Below are 21,963 nucleotides of genomic sequence, written 5' to 3'. Positions count from 1 at the left end.
AATAACAGGGAGGCAGGAACCTGAAATTCTTAAAATCTACACAAAAGCACAGATAATAATAATTTTCCACATTCTTCCTCCCAATCAGATTAGCGGAATTGAGGGGTTCCAGAAAATTAAACGACAGGCCTGATGTCAAACTGAAAGAATGCAAGCAAACTCTACTGAGGCTAAATGCTCATGTGAGAATTTGAGGGAACACTCATCAGATTGCAAGGACAACATGGAGTACATTTAATAGACAAAAACATGATATGACACCAAGATGAAACAGGAGTAAAAATAAAGAAAAATGAGGACCACAGGACAGTGACCGCTACCAGAGCAGAAGGGTGGTGCACATGTTATGGTCCAAATTGAACATAGAAACCATAAGACCTTTACCCAGCAAAAGCCAGAGAACACTTTTGAGTTAAAAAATGAAGCCCACCAAAAAAATTGTCCACTACTACAAGATGAAAGCCAGGTGATGAGTGTTTTCAGGCCCATACGGAGGTAGTGGGCTGAAGCTCATTATCCAGCTGAAGCAGAGGAGAAATAAAGAGGTCTCATAGCAGCAAAATGGAAGAGAAAGTCCAGGATCTACCTATTACCAGATGTCAAAGAATGATCCAATAAGAACACACAGTCTTTGAACTCTGTATGAAAAACATACTTAAATGCTGAGATAAAGTTGGCTTGTAGTCTCATCAAGTCTATGCCAGGGACCCCAGAAAAATATCCTTGCCATTTTAAAGGTCTTGTGAATAAATGGGTGGCGGCTTTGGAAGTTATCAAGAAGTGTCACAATGATTAGATTGTGTTTGACATTTTATATAGAATCAGTGATTAAGTAAGTGTTGCATTCAATAAGAAGAATTATAAGTTTTGGAGCAGGTGGGAACATGAGCAGGCGTGCCTATGCTGCAAGCAGACATACTAAAGTATATAAAAGTGATGGATGGAATGCTTGAATTAATCTCAGCCACTGGTAATTAGTCGGGCGGCATTCCAGTCCATCGTCATTTTGCACACCATGCCACCTCAGTTTGGACCCAGCAATATGCAAATCAGTCTTGAACCTGCTCCAATGGGAACAGTCCAGTCCGAACTGCCAAGCCAGGTCCTCCCTGAACCAGAACACAAGCAACCACTGACCGGTTTCGTACACTTTAGTATGCTGCAAGTAGGGCCATTCTTTAGAGCTAATACAGTTCAACGTTCAGAATGTAGACTAATCCATGGATGCTTCTATCCTGCTTCCCCCTACTTACATACTATGGACTTTTATGCACTGTACTTTAGCTAGCAATTACTAAAATGTTTGGGGATAACAGTTTGTGACTGTCCTCACAAACACAGGAGAATTTGGCGAACGTGGAGGGCATACTATAGCCTGGGTGGCGATTGACATATTGCTACTTGATGCTTTTATTGTCTGATGTCTTTGTCGTGAACATACCATGCCTTGTACTGTGTGTACTGTTCATTACCCTTGTTGCAAAAACCAATAGAAATTTGATTATAAAAATAATTTGGGAGGGAGAAGTGTTAGACAACTGGTCTGTTTTCGTCTGCATAACATTCTTGTTCGTTAAAAGATAACAACAAAACTGAAAAGATGTACGACTGAGAACAGCGGACTACAATCATTCTGCATAAACAGTCCAATTTAATTCCTGCCAATATACCCAAGTGGTTTTGCTTCTGTTAACCTGCTCATCTGTTGCCAATTGATGAGGAACATGCAACTTGTTTGCCAAAATCACAGCATCCAAGGCAGGTCTCTTTAGCACCAAGCAGATTATTTCCCCTTTTCCAGCATTCTAGCAATCTGTTATTGCTGCTCTTCTTTGATTCAACATGTTCAACTTACAAAATAATTTAAAACTGAAAAAAATGGGAGATAAATTCAAGCCTCACCATTAAAACCTTGTAGTAGGGGCCTCTGAGGAGTTCCGTTTGTTTTAAAGTTTTAAATAATAAATGTATTACACTCTGATGCAGGCTAACCTACACACATTTATAAAATAATGATTGTTGGCTTTTTGAAGCATCATATTTTGCATCATCCACAACGTTCAACTGGCCCTGCGGCTCGCGGGTTGTGATTATTCTGTCCACTAGAAACATTTTACTAACATAATTATTCATCGCCCCCTGCACAAACCTTTCTTTCATTTACACACACAAACTATTGTGCAGGAGATGAAAGAACTAATTGTATTTATAGATTGCACGCCAGTGACCTGTGAGCACGGCTTGCAAGCCACAGTGCTGCACCAAAGTTTACCAAATGCTGGGAGTAATACAAAATATATTACATCTACAAGCAGTGAAGTTTAATGATGTGCTTCCAAGAGCTATCTGCAATATCTCCTCCTTGTTGTGGTCTTGGTCATTTGGTTGAAGAGAAAGAGAGAGACTGCAATGGCTCTATGGTGAGGGCTATGTAAGAATGGACGCAGTATGGAATCTGATTCTGGCACCACACAGCTAGAACCACCACTTCTTTTCGAGTCTCTTCCAGTTAGCTGTTGCCCTACCCTAACCCAACGAGGGACTGACGAGAGGTAGTACCCAAGAAACGCATTACATTAACATTGTATGATTTCATTACTAGACTGGAAGCTACCATTAAGCATGACATATTTTAATGCCACTCCTGCAGAAGCTTTAAAGAACTACATTACTTCAATACAATAATCCAGAATAAGAACTCGCAACCCATAAAATGTCCCCACATAAAATGTTTGTCCTCTATTAAATGCTGTTCTTATAACAGATAAGTATTGCTTTATGTATGGATTATTAACTAGCTTCAATCAATCAATCAATCAATCAGGGAATTGTGAAGCGTGCTACTCACTTGTGAGGATCTCAAGGCACAGGGGGTGGTGCAACTCAAGGTCAGTCGAAGAGCCAGGTCTTGAGGCTCTTCCTGAAGGTGTGCAGAGTGGGGGCACGTCTGATGTTGATAGGGAGCTTGTTCCAGGTCTTTGTCGCGATGTAGGAGAAGGCTCTTCCACCCGTTATTGCTCGGCGGATGCGTGGGTTTCCAGCAAGGTCAGCGGATCAGAGGTCTCTCTTGGGTACATGGAAGGAGATTCTTTCGTTGAGATATTGGGTCCGGTGTTGTGGAGGCATATGTAGGCATGGGTGAATATCTTGAAGGTTACTCTCTTCTCAATGGGAAGCCAGTGGAGGTGTCGCAGGTGTTGGGTGATGTGTTCATGTTGAGGGATGCCGAGGACGAGTCTGGCTGCGGTGTTCTGTATGGTCTGGAGCTTGCGGAGCAGGGATTTGTTGATTACGGTGTAGATGGGGTTTCCATGGGCCAGTCTTCTGGTTATGAGTGCGTGTGTGACGGTCTTTCTTGAGTCAGGGGGATCCATTTGAAGGTCTTGCAAAGGATGCGTAGGGTGTTGAAACAGGTGGAGGCGACGGCGTTGATCTGTCGGTTCATAGTGAGGGAGGAGTTTAGTATGATGCCGAGGTTCTGGTCGTGGTCTGTGGGGGGTGGGGGGGGGCTGTTGAGGGCGGTGGGCCACCCGGTGTTGTCCCATGCAGAGGGGGAGGATCTGAGGACTTCTGCCTTATGTGATTAACTTCGGAGGAGATGTGAGATTTATAACACTTCTAATTTATATAAGCTGCACGCGTTCTTTGAGGTGTGTTTGGTATGAAGATATATTTTGCCTAGAAACAGGCCTATTTTTTCACTGGTAAGTTTGGTGATTTAAAAATAAAAAATAAAAAAAGGAGTCTAAGTAAAGCACAACCATTTTACAAATGGGTTTTTCTTTCGTTTTCTGAACATCATTTGTGGATAATGAATAATAACTGTTATATGCTTGTAGCCAGTGTAATCTTACCAATCGTGAGAGGTTTTTGGGCTCAGCAGGGTTGTTTTGAGACACGGTTTACCATGACGCTTGAGGTCACATTTGATTTTGTGTGATTTGGCAGTCATTTTTAATTAGTCTAGGCACATTAATTACCAAATATATACCCATATATATATATATTTATTATCTACTGGCGGTCGCCAGTAGATAGTTATAGTTAGGACCGAGTTCCCATAGGAAATCTGAAAATTCTATTTTGAATAACTTTGGCGCCGGTTGACTTATCTTCGTGAACTTTTCAAAACTAATGGGGCGCTCCGCTCAGCTCCTACCCTGAAAGTCTCGGGGTGATTCGTCAAGCGGGGGCTGAGAAAAAAGGGGGGTCCCAAAACGCGTTTTCCCCATGCATTTTCCCATAGGACCTTTAGTCGAAGGTACAGCCCGAACAGCTGAACAGAATTACTTGAAATTTGGCAAAGAGGTAGTCCTCAGGTCAGGCATGTGCCTTTTGCATATATGGTGTCAATCTCTTAAGTAGTTCCTGAGAAAATTGCATTTAAAAAAACATAAATATCTATATGCACGCACCGTGCGCACCAAATGTCCGCAAGCGTAATTCTGATTGGTGGTTAGATGTCAGTCAACATTCGAATCGGTCGAAATCAGGAAGTGTCAGACGCCATTTTGTGTGTGACAGTGAAAAAGAAAGGTGGAGAACGTGAAAAGGGGTCAGGGTAGAGAGTTCCTGACCCCCTAGCCTTTGTCAGGGGGTCCCTGAAGGACCCCGAAGGGTGAAAAAAACATTTTATTTTTTTTCAAAAAATCGCAGGGTGCACGCACGGTGTGCGCACGGTGAAAAACCCTTAAAAAAAAAAAACATTATAAACTGTTTATAAGTTTATAGAAGATATTAACTATGCTGTTCAACTTTATCCAAATTAAAAAAAAAAGAGCTGAGCCATTCCATAATACAGGATACAGTCAATCTATAACTATATACATAGGTAGTTTATTGTAAAATAAATATATAAAAAATATAATAACACATACATAAATTAGCATTTAAAAAACCTTACAAATTCACTAAAAAAACCATAGGTTTCACACACGTTATAGTTAGAAATTAGCATTTAAAATTCCTTGCAAATTCACTTAAAAACCATAGGTTTCACACACCTTATAGTTAGGAATTAGCATTTAAAAAACCTTGCAAATTCACTGAAAAAAACATAGGTTTCACACATGTTATAGTTAGCTGGACATTTCACTCGTAAAAAACCATTGAAATTCCCCCGTTATAGTTAGTTCAGCTAACTATAACTCGCGCTACCGCAATCCACTGCTGAGGACGTCACATATTACATCACTCATGACATCACTGATGACATCTCAAATGACATCACTGATGGCATCACTGATGACATCATCCAGTGAATATGTGTCTTTCTGAAAAATATATATTTTTTTATATATATATGTATATCTAAAGGTTAATGGAAGAATAAATGGGTAAATAAGTGTCTAAATGGATTTTTTTTTGTAAAATTAATTGTATAACTGACTTATTAACAGTATCTTAGTGAATACAGTGATGTAATATGGGACGTCATCAGCAGTGGATTGCGGTCGCGCGAGTTATAGTTAGCTGAACTAACTTTAACGGGGGAATTTCAATGTTTTTTTACAAGTGAAATGTCCAGCTAACTATAACATGTGTGAAACCTATGGTTTTTTCAGTGAATATATATATATATATATATATATGTCCACAGACAGATGTATATGATGTTTAGAGCTCTCCACCTAAACTTGAGAACTACACAGTGCTCTCTGCTTCTTTTTTGCATAATTTATGCGTCACTCGATGCCTGAAAGGGTGTTGTTTTGACAAAGCTATACCACTCTGAGGAGCTCTACGAGAGCTAGACACGTGTCAGGGGTTGCTTTTATTCATTTCGGGCTGGCTTGGTTGGTATTTTACCAATCCAAAGCAGTAATACTGTGCCTGGAGTGGTAAAGGCTTTCGTCATTTTACAGCTCAGCATTAATGGCACTGTGCTAGTACTATACTTAAAAACCTTGCTGTAGAAATGGCAAAAGACTTTGTCCCTTTCTATCTCTGCGTGGATGACACTGTGCTAATCCTATATTTGTGGATGGCACTGTGCTAATCCTATGTTTAAAGACTGATAGAAAAACAGACATTTGAGGTGAGCAAATTTAGAGAACCGCTGGTGTTGAGGGTGCTCTATACAAGAGCTGCTTTCCACCTAAACTTGAGAACTACTCAGAGTTCTCTGCTTGTTTTTATATATATTGTGTTGAATAATCCTTTTCATCCTTTATATATATATTCTGAAAAGCATGATTCAACACAACATGAAAAATTCAGCCAGAGATGCAATTGAATCTGTAATATAGGAAAGATATGGGATCCAGAGAGGATTACTGATCTTTGTCAGAGGAAGAAACAGAGAACATTGAGAAGAAAGGAAAAAGGCTTAAAATGAATAAGCATTTGGAGAAAACGCCATTGAGCAAATCAGGACAGAATGATTAATCTCCATTAAAAGGAAAGGTGTTCCTTAGTGGCACGCAATGGAAAGTTGTCCTCGGCCACACACACGAGTTAGAAGTTGACTATTTAGAAATGGGTTTAGGTGGTTGTTCAGGAACAGAAGGTAAGTACGTTTTTGATTAGCTTGTTTTAGATTTACAACAGGACGACGATTTCAGTGGGAATCTGGTAAATGACTTGGGGTCAATATCTTCCGCAAAAGAAGTCATCAAAAACCCTTTGAGGGAGGAGATATTTTCTCCTTGTGATATAGAGCATACAAAAAGTGCAGATTAGTGCCCATTGAAGCATGTTAGAAAGTTCATAAGGGAATTTTTCAGAAAGCCTTTAGAGAAGGAAGAGAGCAGTGTTTTGAAGGCTGAGTGTTCCAGACCGGTTATAGGTGACAAGGTCTATTGTACTCCTAATTTAGACCCAGAAATGATCTCATTCTTGTTTAAGATTTGGCAGGAAAGGAGGCGAATGACAACGCAAAAAGCTTGCTTTTTGTAGAAGGTTTGGTTAAAAGTCTGGGTAAATAGATAAAGTTCAGTCTAATATGACAAGAATGTTCGTCTGATGTGTTTTTGGAAAGGAAGGCAGCCCCGGATTTTCTGCTGTCCGAGGTCAACAAAGGTCCTGGTACAATTTTCAAAACAGAGAATATGGAAGGGCCTTGCAAGCTGTAACAGGAGGACAGGAAGAACAGAGTTTTTGTATACGAAGCTAAACCACAAAGTTTTCAAGGTGAGTACAGAGATTTCTTTTTGGTTTTTCCCCAGGAAATGTAGGTCATCTCAAGTATTTTCTGAAGGTATGGGAAACAATTTCACAAGATCCTTGAGTGTTGGAAACGATGAAACAGTTAAAAATAGAGTTTGTGGAGTTTCAAAATAAAAGAAAGAGTAAAGAGAATTAATTTTAACTCTGGATCAGAAGGTTGCGGTGGATGATGAAGTAGATTCAACGTTAAAAAGGGGGCGCTATTCGTCCAGTAGGGGAAGTCGTCAAGTGTTTTTTAAGCACTCTATGTTTGGTGGAGAAAAAAACACAAAGGTTGGAGGCCTGTGATAAATTTGAGGGAGTTGAACACATTTTTGGTTAACAGACATTTCAAGCTTGAAGGAATCCATCTTCTAAGGGATACGTTGTTAAATAACAACTGATTGGTGAAGCTGGATCTAAAGGATGCATCATTGACAATACCTATGGAGAGCCCCGAGTCAGTTTTTTTCTGTATTTCTGATGGAGGTATCAATTTTACCAATTTCAATGTTGACCTTTTGGTCTTTCTTCCACTCCATGGTATTTTACGAAGGTGATAAGAGCAGTACTAGCATATTTCAGAGAGAGGTGTTAGGTTAATAGTATATTTGGGCAATATTTTAGTGATGTCTCAGAGCATGGAGAAATTGAAGGAACAGTTATTGAAGGTAAAGAATCCTTTAGCGAGTTTGGATTTTATAATAAGCGAGGAGATGTCTACTATGACACCGTCAAGTAAGTTGGAATTTTTTGAGTTCCAGATAGATACAGTGAAGGCGGTGTTGTTGTTATCAGGGAAGAAAGTGAAAATAATAAAATAAAACAATAAATGTGCTACAAAAAGTGTCTTTGACTTTGAGGGATTTGCCAAGGACAATAGGTCTATTGTCATCTCCAATCCAAGCAAATTTCCCTGGTATTCTGCATTATCAGGCACTGGAGAGTGAAATCCGAGGCACTGTGGCAAGGTTTGTGGTATGGCGACAAGATACTCGAGTCAGGAGGCAAAGCAGGAATTGTTTTGGTGGATGGAAAGTCTTGAAGCTTGGAATGGACGAGAAATTTTTGGGTTGCACGCAAGACTTTGTTTTGGAGACAGATGCCAGTCTCAAAGGATGAGGAGCTCATTTGGGAGATCAGGAGACAGGCAAATTATGGACTCGTACAGAGAGGAGGCAGCACCTACATTTTATGGAGTGGACAGCAGGTTTGTATGTGTTGAAAAGTTTCAAGAAGGAGTTGGTTGAATGGTCAAGCAGTATTGAAGAGGATGAACAAAGGGTCTGCAGTGGCATACATTAATCGCTTAGGAGGGAGCAGGTCCCGGCCCCTTTGACAAAGGAATTGTGTTTTTTTGTTTTGTTTAGAACACAAAATAAGTATGAGAGTAGAGTATTTACTGGGTCTAATGAATACTATTGCGGACTGGAATTTAATTTCAGTGTTTGGAAGCTAGATCAGAATTGTTTCAGGAGGATAAGAATGGAGTGGGGTTCTCTGGAGGTGTATCGATTTGCAAGCAGGTTAGCTTTTCACAATCACAGATATTAACGTTGGATACCATGTCCAGTGCGACGGCAGTGGACGCAGTCCAGCAGAGTTGGCCTGAGAATTCTAGCCTAGGCTTTTCCCCTGTTCGCGATGATTCAGAGGGTTCTGCTGAAGGTGAGGAAAGGGAAGGGTCAGTTGGAATTGGTGACTCCTTTTTGGGTGTCCCAAGCTTGGTTTCCAAGAGTTCTGGAATTTGCTTGCGAAATTCCTTTTCTGATTTCAGCAAGGGAAGGTTTAATAAGGAATGGAGAAGGAGAGGAACATCTGCTGGTGCTGTCGAAGGACTTGTTTGTTGGTGCCTGGAGAGGGGTCTGGATCCTGTGGAGGCACCTATTGTACAGATAGTGAATTTCCTAGTGGAACAGTTTGAAAAAGGTCTTAGCTACAGGGCGATGAATTGCTATAGATCAGCTATTTCAGCAGAGCATGCTCAGGTTGATGGGAAGTCTGTGTGAAGACATGTTATGGTGTGCAGAATAATGAAAATATTAGGTTAAAGAGGCCTCCTAGAGCTAGATATGATGTCTTGTGAACTTGGTGTTGAGTCTGTTACTATCCTGGCCAGTCAATAGGTATTTGGATTTGAAAGGTTTTCCTTGAAGTTAGCTTTATTATTATGTTTGAGCTACCATTGAGGGTTTCTGATGTAGAAGCTTTGGAGTTAAGTAACAGGATTTATGGCCCAGATGGTGTATTTATTTAGTTTTGGAAGAGAACCCAAACTATGATTGAGTCGATTTTTTTATCCACAATTTGATGAGTGTAAGAAACTGTGTGGTTGAAGGTTTGTTGGAATGTGAGAGCAGGGTTTTGGAGTGTAATGAAGAAAATCAACTGTTGCTGTCTTATGTTAGACTATACAGAGCTATACAATCTGCTACAATTGCTGGATGGTTTAAGTCTGTTATGGAACTGGCAGTAGCAAATGTGGACAGATTCAAAGCATATTCTTCAAGAAGGCATATGGCAAGTAAAGCTTTTTGACCTGGTGGGAGATTGGGCTAATGCGAATACATTTGCAAAACATTACTTTAGAACAATTCAACATATGGCGAGTGAGGTGTTGAAGGGCTTTCAAGAGGCATAATGGTTGCCTCCGATCTTGTAATGAAATGGTGATTCTACAATAGTTGAAAAGAGAATCAAGATTTCTTTAAAGACACGGAGGCTAGCATTATTCCTCCCACCTCTCCTTTTTGTATATGGAAAAAAAGGAACATACGTTTTTGGGTTGTTTATGGATTAATAGCTTTCTGTTAGAAGAGGTTTCTTGTATCTGCAGGATGTTGACTTGTTATTTTAATATTTTTTATGTTCAATTTGTTTCCGTCTATAGATAATCAATCTTGAGAAAGACGGGATGAAGTTTTGGAGATTATTCTAGACAAGAAGTGCTTAAAAGAAGATGGAGCACTGGAGTTCTTGCACATTTAGAAGAGGAAAAACTTTGTATGTGGGGACATTTTATGGGTTATGAGTGTTCTAATTCTGGATTGTTGTACTATTGAAGTAATATGGTTCCTTAAAGCTGCTGCAAGAGTGGCATTTAAAGATGTTATGCATAATGCTACCCTATGTGTTGTTAATGAAAATTGGAGAATCGCCATTCTCAGTACAGTGGTCAAGTTAAGCATACAGCGGCTGGCAACAATTTGTATATTCAGGAATTGAATTTACAGTGTGTGTTACTTAATATCCGATCACTAAGCAAACACAAATATCAGATAGAGGACATGATTCAAAGCATGAACACCGATATAATTTTCTTCACTGAGACATGGGCAGATAATGCCTCATGTCCTGACTGGAATATAGCCCTGCCAAAAGGCTATGCAGTGATTTCTCAGGATAGAGAGGTGGGAAGAGGGGGGGGCATAGCTATTGTCTATAGGGAACATATAAATCTGAGGGTAACTACCATTAAGGATCTCCCCGCAGAAGCCCTGCATTTTATTATCAGTGTTAACAATATCATGAAGGTACAGGGCTTATTGCTCTACCGCCCACCTGGTTCCAAAACGCCATTCGCTCAGTCCTTGATGACCTATTTGGAATCCCAAACTGACTCTGGCCCGTTTATATTACTCGGGGATTTTAATTTTCACCTGGATATTATTAACAACCCTGACACTAAAAGACTACTTGATAATCTTGTCACATTTGGATTTATTCAGCTTGTCACGGAGCCCACCCATCGGGCGGGTCATATCCTGGACGCTGTTTTCTCCATTAACTCGGAAATAACCATGGTAAAAGTCACTCCTGTCCCATGGACAGACCATCATGCTGTCCACTTTGAGATTAAGGCTCTACTGCCTTCTTTGGGGAAACAAATAAAACCTAGCAAAGTTAAGTCCAGACGGTGGAATAAAGTCAGCGCCGATGATCTGTTAATAGCTCTTGGCAAAGACCCTCTGTCGCTATCTAAAGATTGTAGTGTGGCAGCCTCTGAGATTAACGACTGGTATCAGACAGCTGCCGACCAGGTCGCGCCTGAAAAATGGTCCACTATTAGAAGACATAAGCCCACCTCCCCCTGGTATAATCCCCATCTGAAAGCGCTAAGGGTGAAATGTCGAACAGCCGAGCGAAAATGGCGGCTGGATTATAACAAGTCTGCAAGAACGAGTTATAATGTTACTCTCAATGAATATAAAGAGGCAATTATAGAGGCCAAAAAGTTGTTTTTTGCCACAAAAATTGAGGAAGCGGGAAACTCCGCTAGGGAGCTTTTTAGAATAGTAAATTCGCTCTCCAAATCCCAATCAGGTACTATCTTTCATCCCGACCAAGTCATGTGTGATAGGTTAGCAGTCTATTTTCAAAATAAAGTACAAGTCATTTACGATAACCTCTCCATAGCCTGTCAGCTTCCGGATATAGTTCAGCATCCACAGACGACTGTAAAACCTTCCTTGAGGGAGCTGATTAGTTTCCCTATGGTCAGTCGAGAGGAAGTCTGTAACTTGCTGCTTTCCATAAAATATGGATCACCTAAAGATCCCTGCCCTGCAATGGTACTACACCTGGCTGCAAATAGGATTTGTGATGAACTGACTCCATTGATTAATCAAGTTCTGGAGTCAGGCAATTTTCCAGTATGCTGGAAAAAGGCCACGATCAGGCCTATTCTAAAAAAGCCAACGTTAGACCCAACAGATCCCAAGAACTACCGGCCGATTGCCGGTTTGCCTATAATGGCCAAGATCTTAGAAAAATCAATGAACAGAACCTTGACTGAATACCTCGACACCAATGAAATATTGGATTTAACCCAGCATGGTTTTCGATCAAACCACTCGACCGAATCTGCATTGATCGTAGTTGCTGAGGGGATCCGTAGAATAATTGATCAAGGGGGAAATGCAGTCCTGGTTCTGCTTGATTTATCGGCAGCTTTCGACACCGTAAACCATACGGTGTTGATTCAGCGACTTCGGGATGTGGGTATTGGGGGGGTCAGCATTGTCCCTCCTATCTTCTTTTCTGAATGGGAGAGTGCAGAGCCTTTTTTGGGATGGTCTACAATCAGAGAGTTTTAACTTACCGTGTGGGGTCCCCCAGGAATCTGCACTATCACCTACTATTTTTAATATTTACATGCTGCCACTGGCCAGTTTGATTAGGAAGCATGGTTTCGAATTCACGTCATATGCTGATGACTCTCAGCTTGTAATCTCCATGGCCAAGCATCCCGATAACACAGCCGTCAAGTTTCATGCATGCTTGGAGGAGATCATAACCTGGATGAACCATAGCTTCCTAAAAATCAATACCGGAAAGACCGAAGTTATGGAATTTGGTCAGGGACAACCTCGATGGGACGCATCTTGGTGGCCAATGACAGCGGGGGAATGTCCCACCCCAGCATCTAAGATTAGAAATCTAGGAGTCATTTTTGACTGTAACTTAACTTTTTCTTCCCAAGTTAACAGTATCACTTCCTCCTGTTTGTTTATAATTAAAAATTTGAAGAAGATCTTCCCCTTCGTTAAGAAGGAATTACAGAAGTCAGTGGTAGTGGCTCTTGTACTCTCTAAATTAGACTATTGTTATGGTCTACTATTGGGAATAAATAAGGCCCAAATGAGTAGGCTTCAATCACTACAAAACGGTGCTGCCAGATTACTCCTTGACATACCTAGGGGACAATCTACTTCAGCTGGCATTCGAACTCTGCACTGGCTCCCAATTCAGCGTCGAGTCGATTTCAAGGCCCTATGTCTGGTCCATAAAGCTTTTCATGGAGGAGGCGCTAAGGCTATCCGTATTTTGCTCAGACCTTACATCCCTACTCGACCATTAAGGTCTAGTGCATTAGGTCTTCTCCATGTAGACAGGATCAGGAAGGCAAGATGGGCTGGTAGAGCTTTCTCCCACTGTGCAGCCAAGATATGGAACTCACTGCCCACTGCCATACGTCTCCAACCAGATAGACTCCTTTTTAGGAAGGCCTTAAAGACCTGGCTGTTTGCTATAACATAGGTCAACTGGTATGGGCTTTTAACACAGGTACTCTCCCCTTAGCCAGAAAAACGAGAAAATTCCCTTGATTTTACAATTCATAGAGCATAAAGTACTATGTCAGAAAAGTCTATGTGGGAATTATTTTATTTAGAAAGATATTTTTTTCACTGTTTAAAACAAATAAAATCACAACACATTTCATAATAAAAATTGTTAAAAAAACATCCTACAGTACATGTCAATCCAATCTCATTAACCCCTTCCCTGCTCATGACGGAACCGTTCCGTCATGAGCCACGGTTGTCGTGTGCTCATGACGGAACGGTTCCGTCATGACAATCCTGCCGGCGGCCGCTCCGCCTGCGCGGCGCTGTTTCCCCGCCTGTGCGGGGCGACAACGCAAATGGGCGGAGTCATGACGGAACCGTTCCGTCATGAGCACAGCTCAACTGTGGCTCATGACGGAGCGGCTCCGTCATGAGCACAGGCCCGCCGCGCTGCCCCCCTGCCCCCCCCAGCGCTGCAGCGGAATGTCCGCAGCAGCGAAGGGGTTAAACAACATAACACAATTATGACCAGCATAATATGGAGACAGACACAAATGTAAGATCCAATTATTATTCTTTACAAATGCACATCACATTGGACTCAGAATCCCAGCTTCTTATACATTGATAAATCAGTATTTGGTTTGTCTGTATTGGTCCTTTGATTGTGCTTATCCACAGCGTCGACGCGTTTCGATGGCTTTAAACTGATACTACCATCTTTATCAAGACAACATAATTCTGTCTCCCACCATAATTAGTTTTATTCCTTCGGATGGGGTGAAGTTTATGCGTACTCCTGGCTCTCTTATTCACTTAAAAACCCGGCAGGGTATGGCAACCTCACGTCCTTCTACCTTCGTTATTTATTAGGTAGAGTATTCCACCTTATCTTTTGATCGTGTTCGGAGACTTGTTCTCTCTATATATCATTATTCCTTGGATATGATAGGAAGTTCCCGCACCATGAGGCTAAAGTTCCTCTTCTTTTTTACAGCGGGTCTTCGTTTCACTGTCTGTCCTCCGTCGTGTGGATGTTCGGATCAGATTTTGCCAGGGGCCGCGCCTGTGATAGCATTCTGCTCATTAAGGGTGCCGCCAGAGGCTGAGAAGCCAAGAGGTATGGCTTTTAGCTCAGCCTTGGGCTTTGGCTCTGAAAGTGTTATTGACTGCCACTGAGCCGGAGGTAAATGCGAATTCTTTTATTAAAAAGTGTATTCTTTAGTATTTTGACTTCTCTCACTTTAGCATATTAGAGGATATCACTGCACTGAGTGTACTTGAATATAGGGGGGTGTATTATTGGGGGAACCCCCAAACCTCCATTAAAAAAGATACATGTATGTATACATTTTAAATATATATTAATTTCTTTTTATTTTGAGGGAACCCTTAATCTCTTTTTAAAAAAGAAATATGTTTCCTTCCTCCCAACACCACCTTTTATAACTTTCCGATACCCTTATAAATTGACCCCTTGTTACCCTGTTGCATTACCCATCCCTAAACCCTAAAAACCCTTACTACCCAATACCGTTACCCATCCCTGAACCTTAAAAACTCTTTACTATCCTTACCCAGCCCGAACGGTAAAATTATCTCAGTACCCCATACCCTTACCTAAACCCAAAAAATGTTTCACTATCCTTACACTGCCTTGAACCCTTAAAAACGCTTACACCCCGTACTCTCCCCACCCTTAAACCCTAAAAACCCTTTAAAACCCTAACTCCCCTAAGCCACCCCTGAACCCTAATATGTCATTTTTACCTCGTACCCTTACCCATCACTAACCCTTAAAAACCCCTTTCAAACACTTACCACCCTGACACTTGCCAATCCCTTACCTCTTAAATCCTCTTTTTAAAATGACCTAATAATTATAACATTTAAAGAATATGTTTGTGGCAAAATACTGCGTGGTAAAGTACCAAAAAAGGCCTGCGCAGTACTTACCTGCGTGGCAACATCCTGAAGGGTAAAGACCATCGGGTTAAGGTATACAATAGCTGTTATTAGAATTGATACTGCACCACCCTCTTCTGCCCTGACAATATTTTCATTATTGACTAAAAAGGTGAGTCAGTTGTTCTGTGCCTCCTATATAATTATTTACTGTTGTTACACATGGAACAACATTATGGTCTATTCGACCATAAAGGAGAGGTTTTTGTACAGTGTGCATCCTGAACTGAACAATTTCACGGTGCTCTAAAATGTGCTGGAAAAGCAGGCACAGTGTAGAGAAGAAACTGCTCAGTCACTCACTTTGGTCAACCTGGAATTGAAACCAGGTTCTTTGGGTCAAGCCCTGTAATTCGTCTTAGCCCATGGCCCCACGAAAGCTTCTGACTGGCCTACAACTGGTGAGTTTTGAATAGATGACTGTCTTCTCAATGCTCCATTACATGGGAAATCTTCACTCAGTAAACCATAGGAGTTGTAAAGGTGGCCCTAGAGAGTGTTGCGACTCGGGAATGGCGAAGGCTCTGAGCAGACCTGTGATACCGCTTTGGCCCGGACCAATCAGATTCCTAGCAGACAGAGGGGGGCTGCAGGGTCAACACTGCAGAAGCCAAATGACAGCTAAACCAAACAACCAAACATTTCTGAAAAAGAAATAAAACTTAATCAGGTTTTCAATGAACACGTGCAAACCTCCTTTGCTATTAGCTTTCTTGGTTGACTATTTGCATGTGATCTTGAACTCGGTAATGGGTTTTACTAAGTAGAGGTCCCCCCCATTGCTGGAGTGCATTAATTTAGACTGGAAACCAGCTAAGAAACATGGACAGTGTAACTATCTGCATAAATAAACTCTCAATAAATGTGGGGCTGATACCAACTCTTCAAAGCCATCAGGGTACCTGCCACAGAAGCCTTCGATATGCCCCCACTTTCCGGATAAAAGACGCAACACACCAAACGTTATATCCCCTATTCGCAATGTCCCCGACCTTAATTCTGTGAGAGGAAAATTGCATCGCAACTTCACCGTGGGTGAGAAGCGCTAACAATGACGACTTCGGAGCTTAGCGCCTTATTTATCAATCGTGCTTTAGTGCGCTTTATAAATCCTTCCAAACGAAAGAAAGGAGTTTTGTAGAAGCAGACAGACAAGACCCAAAGCCTTCAGTTGTCCTTCTGACGCATGGCGCAGGCGTCTGTGTTCCTAATTGGGTGCACTTTTTATGTCTACACAAAAGCTGTTGAGTCGTGGGAAGTCTGCAGCCCCCAGACACACAGTTCGAAACCCTGGCATCGCTCAGGTTCCAAATTACCTTTGTTCCACTTGAGAGCGAAATCATGACGAAGCTTTCGGCAACAATACAGTCACGACACAGCTTCCAGGGGGTGTTTGTGGGCGCTGGAGAAAGTCGCTGGCTTCCTGAAATCCGCATGGTGTGAATAACTTATACATGCTGTGGGACTGCTGCAAAGTAGCAGGCACATTCATTTCATAAATAATTAATATCTTGTGAACAACAAATGTCAGTGACCTTTATTTAATCTTTTATGGCCTTAGCATCCTCATTTATGAGCTTCTCAATGTCATAGCGAAATAAGCATTGGCAAAGATAATGAGTGCAATTTTGTTTAATAGTGAAACGCTGTTGTGATACGAGCAGTTTTTGCACAGTTTTAGAGGACAGACATAATGGCGTGGGCAGTGCTTGAAATAGAAAGAGCACAGCGCCAGTGTTACCCAGCAGAGCCAGCAGCATAACATCACACGTGCATTTGTAAAGCGCACGTTCACCCGTGGGCATCTTGGCACTGAATAACAGATCTTTATTGTTACCCAACTCGATGGTACTCATTTTATATACCTCAGGAGGATGAAACTCTGAGTGAACCCGCCGGGATATGAACCTGTGACCAGAAGGTCAAACACAGGCCCCCACAGTGGACGCATTAATCTACAAAGCCACGAGACCCAGCTTGGACATGGTCAAACAACAACAGCAAGCAAGGAGGCATGGCCATAGCCGCGGCTCGATGTCTACAGAGACTCCCGCAGCATGCATTCACGTGGCGATTACCAGCACTTTTTAACCATGTTACACATGTACTAAGTGGGATGAAAAAGGTGGGGCCCTAATATGGGAGCGGCCCAAGAAGCAATTTTTAAGAAACCTTTAGAAGTCGTGTGGTCTAAATAACTAAAGGCGCAGCCTAATGTATGTTGCAGAGGATACTGAGCCCGACAGATTCATAGATAGAATCTTACTGGAGAATGCATAATCAAAATTAGCAGGATATTTTGTTAAACAGTTTATTTAACACCATTATCATGGGCCATAAGCAATAGAGCACATGACTGGGTAACTTCAAAGCCGTATAACAATATCTTGGTTATATGGATGGAACAAAATAGTACCATGGGTCCTGTGACACCAATAATATAGCCTTAAAGTCTTCCGTAGAAGGCTCAACTGGTCATTAAAGGTACGCTTCAGTGGTAAAGGCCTGCGCTAATGGCCCGAGCCGAAGGTGAGGGCCTTTAACAAGGGAGTGGGCCTTTAATGGCCGGTAGAGCCCGCTACGGAGGGCTCTAAGGCTATTAGAACATTCCATCACTAGAGGGCAGAAAGTTCTAATTTGTAAAACAAAGGCCTCACAGAGCCCGAGGGGATTGAAATCACTCCAGGCTCCGCGAGGCCTTTGTTCACAGCAAAAGCTGTGAACAAACATTGGAATGTTGAGCTCCGGGCTTCCACCAGACATTGGAAGCCCGGAGAACTCTATTGACTTCAATGGAGCTCCCAGCATTCTAATGTTCTAATAAACATTAGTATCCACCACGTTGTGGAACTTGCAGTGCGGGCATATGAAAGGCAGAGGATTACCACCCCCCTCCCCCCCCCCACCCCTCACCTGCAAAACAGAATGAGGGCTCTGGCCTTATGTATATTTTTAGGTCTGGCTAGCTATACTATAGAATGGGAGTTTGGCTACGCCCACATGTTGGTAGCAAGAAGTATGTTCTGAGCAGCAGAAGTTGTGCCCTCCCCTCATGCAGCTGTCATTATTTTGTTTAATTATACAGCTGCCTATTCTAGCAGCGCTACAGTTGCCTGACCTTGAACTTTCAGGGGCACACACCCATACGGCACTGTAAAGCGGTTAGGGTCTTAGATAAATAGATAATTTATGGTATTTTTTGTCTCTGACAGACGCACATGGGGGAGGATGGTAGACAGGGATATTCAGTAGTCCCAGCACCATCATCTTCCATCATTAACTTAAGACTTCAGCATGCCCTTTTGTGTTTGAGAGCAGTATGGGATGCCTAGGGCTACACTAATCTACACGGATATTTAGGTTTGGCTTGACAGTGCAATGGTCACCTGGCCTCATGTGATCAAAAAAGAGCTTTTAGAGCACTACAATGTGAGTGGCTTAAGCTCTACCTACATGTTGGTTCCTCTGATCACTGGATTAGACTGAGTCGAATTTAGATGTTTCTACTAAAAAACTGCTTGGCCTGCATGTTTTGGCTTGTGGCGCAAGCTTATACTTGATACAGCAGGACCGAGTTGGTTATGGCGGCGACTAATGATCATGGCTATAGGCCTGATCTGTTCATTATGAAATGTTGTGATAAAGGCACTAGGCCTGATATATTTTTGTGAAAAGTATATATCAAAGGCACTACGCATTTAAGTGTGGATTGTTATTACTCCATATTAAAGCCTTTAGGTAGGTATTTTGTTACATGGATTCTCACAGATTACGGTAGGTGTTTGGTGTTGGCTACCTCGTGTGACAAATGGTGGATATAGAAAGTTTGCTGTAAGAATCCGTATTTGTTTTGCTTTAATAGAGCCCAGTTTGGGCCCACTTAACGCGCTGCATGTGATAGCACAAGGCGTACTGTTTTTGGAAGTCTCAGTAGAGTGCCCACGGTCTACAGGTTCACAATCTGACCAACACACTCAACAAGGCTCCTCACACGAATTTCCCTCTCCTATGCCTTATATGTGGCTGAATATTCTGTTTTGCTTAGTGTAGAATTCACCTTTCTGTGGCCCCTTGGCTCTATTGGGAGTCCCAGGAGACCATTCTCTGGATATTGTGATTTTGCCCAATGGAGGATAATCCTTAAAGGGAGTTGAGTCAGTGTCACCTTTCCTCTTACCCATGTGAATGAACAGTCCGCAACACATAGATATTTAGGGGAATGGCCAATGACGTGTGATTATAAGAAAGTTTTTGTGGTTACTCTTTATTTACTTCCAAAATAAGCCCTGATATTGAAGGAACAACTCCTAATTCAGTTTGAAATTTCTCTAGAGTAAACTCTCCTAAAAGTGGGTACTGGCCTTACACTGTAAACATATGTACAGTTAATGTTAAGAAGCTCTGGGTGCAATTTGGAATCAATGACTACCTAAAAGAACATACACAAAGTGATAAAATATAGTCTGAAAAGCTAATGTCCTCAGGTTTCCTACGATCTGTATTGTTGAATAGAACTGTAGTTGCCAAGGAATTGTTCTGTACACTTGTATTTTCCCTGCCCTTGGAACTGATATTAGTAGCAGGGGGTCCTGATGTATACGTTGACTCTGGTTTCCTACGAGTCATCGTTCTCTCTATCAGGCTCATTGAGGCTGGGCCAATACACCAACATCGCTGGCCTTTCAGAAGTCAAAGTCCTGTAGGGGAACCCACTGATATTCCTTAAAGTCACTTGATAAGTTGGGAGATGGTCATTAACAAGTCAGATATACCTTTTATGAGGCTGACACAGAAAACTAGCTCAGTGGGTTAATTTCCCTGCTGCAGGGAGCTATGTTTAATCTGCAGCACCTATGCTGGAAACCTGCACAGAAATTCTGGTACTGTGCCAATAAAATGATACCAGGCCTACTCCAAGGTGCTGCTTGCTTTGCTCTCACACGACTCTGCTCACATGGGTGAGATGGAATTTCAAACAGTGGCTATTCAATCCTTGGGCTCTATTTTTTTATTGCCTAAGAGCACAATTGCCGTGAGAGTAAAAAGCAGCAAGTACTTTTTTTTTTGTTGACGAGTTTTATATAGGGCAAACTTGACCCGAATCAGGTATCAGAGCGCTTTACAAGGCACCAGTTAGGTTACATGAGGACACACATTCATTTTTGTTAGTCACAGGAAGATTAAGTGATTTTCCCAGAATCACAGGATGTTCTGCGTCAGTGCAGAAACTCGAACCCAGTTCCCCAGTTTCGTGCCCTAGCCGTTAGGCCAACTCCACTCCCACTTCTGAGACATACTTGTTACCGTCCAATTTAAATGAATGTATATAGCAGTATTTGTATTCACAAACCACCTTGCTGGAGACCAGCGGAATGGTAAGCAAGAGTAAGAACCTTAAGGTGAGAGAACAGTCGATTCAAAGGAACACGCAACAGGATACATATGTTGTGGTGGTGGATGGGAAAGGGTAACATTGCTTGTGGTTGCATTTTCAGTTTCTTCCTGAGCACTCTTTTACTAACCCTACATTCAATTATAGTCTACAGCCAACTTTTATATGAAAACAATGCAGGCAGATAGGATATTCTGAATATGGGAAGCTACAACAGTGGTGCAGCGCACCAGTGCCAGAAGTAGATCAAAAATACATACAGACATGCACGCTAATATTCACTTTCACATAATGGTTAGTAGTGACTAGATCTTCATCATGAGTCTGAGATAGAATCTGGTATAGCCGCTATCTACTACACCTGGCACATATTGGAGTTACATCCTTCCAAATGGATACCAGGAATGTTGCACACTAAAGTCCCTAATGCATTTGAGGCTTTAAATGTGTTTGGCACCTACATCTGGTTCAGTACGTAAAAGATGATCGGCCATAATTTGCAAAAACTCTGGTCTGCTTTTGCTCTTATCTACGTTTGATCCATTTTGAGGTTGGTCAATGAGCAGTCTTTGCCATAAACCATACACTAAAAGACTGCACAGTATGGCTCACATGCTAGAAATCCAGGAAGAAATGCCCAGGTGGTCCAATAATTCTTTCATTATCTTAATACATCAAAGCCAATTGAAAGTCAAGGGTTCTTTTTCTGGCCATCTCAACCTGTGGAGGATCCTACCAACCAGCAGTCGCTACCCTTCACCTCCGAACTGGTCAACATGGGCATTGCAACATTAAGTAGTAAGCAGCTGCTTTCATCAATTAAACAAGTTAGAACCTTAACTGCCTCATATTAGGTAGCAGACAAGGAATAGGCTATACATTCTTGACCCATCTACTTTCTTTATACTAAGCACTTCAAGACAAAATCATTTAGAATCTGCAGACAGAGGTTGGAAACACAAATCAGCCCAGGCAAAAAGGTTTCTCAATCCTGTTTCACACTGCAGGCGGCCTGTCTGGCATGGGGATATAAGGGAATGGTGGGGCCATGGCAGACCATCCTGCTCTGAACCCAGCCCCTTGCCAGGGAAATGCCGGTATGGCAGAATCAGTCTTGCACGGACTGCAGAGGGTACAGATCGCAGTGGTCCTGGCCATCATTGCTCCTAGAATGAAAGACCAACTCTGTTTGATGCAAAGATCCCTACTCTGGCTCTCTATAACACACAGATGTGGCCAGCATTGATCATTCCTCCTGCCTAGTTCAAAAACATAATCCGCATCGATTCGTCGGAGCACAGCTTACATACCGCAAAGGACTACAGACGATTCAAGGCTTTCGCTTTGTATCTAACTGGGACAGATCTTTATCTATTCAAGCTTCATCTTTCT

At 41.9% G+C, this 21,963-nt stretch overlaps 1 protein-coding gene across 2 annotated transcripts in view; it reads right to left on the bottom strand.

Moving 5' to 3' along the window:
- The window catches only part of PAK1 (p21 (RAC1) activated kinase 1), a 292,558-nt gene that overhangs the window by 76,175 nt on the left and 194,420 nt on the right, over positions 1 to 21,963 (bottom strand). The gene's annotated exons all lie outside the window — the stretch shown is intronic.

Source organism: Triturus cristatus, chromosome 8 (assembly GCF_964204655.1).
Source record: "Triturus cristatus chromosome 8, aTriCri1.1, whole genome shotgun sequence".
Classification (NCBI taxonomy): domain Eukaryota; kingdom Metazoa; phylum Chordata; class Amphibia; order Caudata; family Salamandridae; genus Triturus; species Triturus cristatus.
The sequence above is the reverse complement of the archived record's forward strand: the minus strand, read 5'-3'. Positions and strand labels throughout refer to the sequence as shown.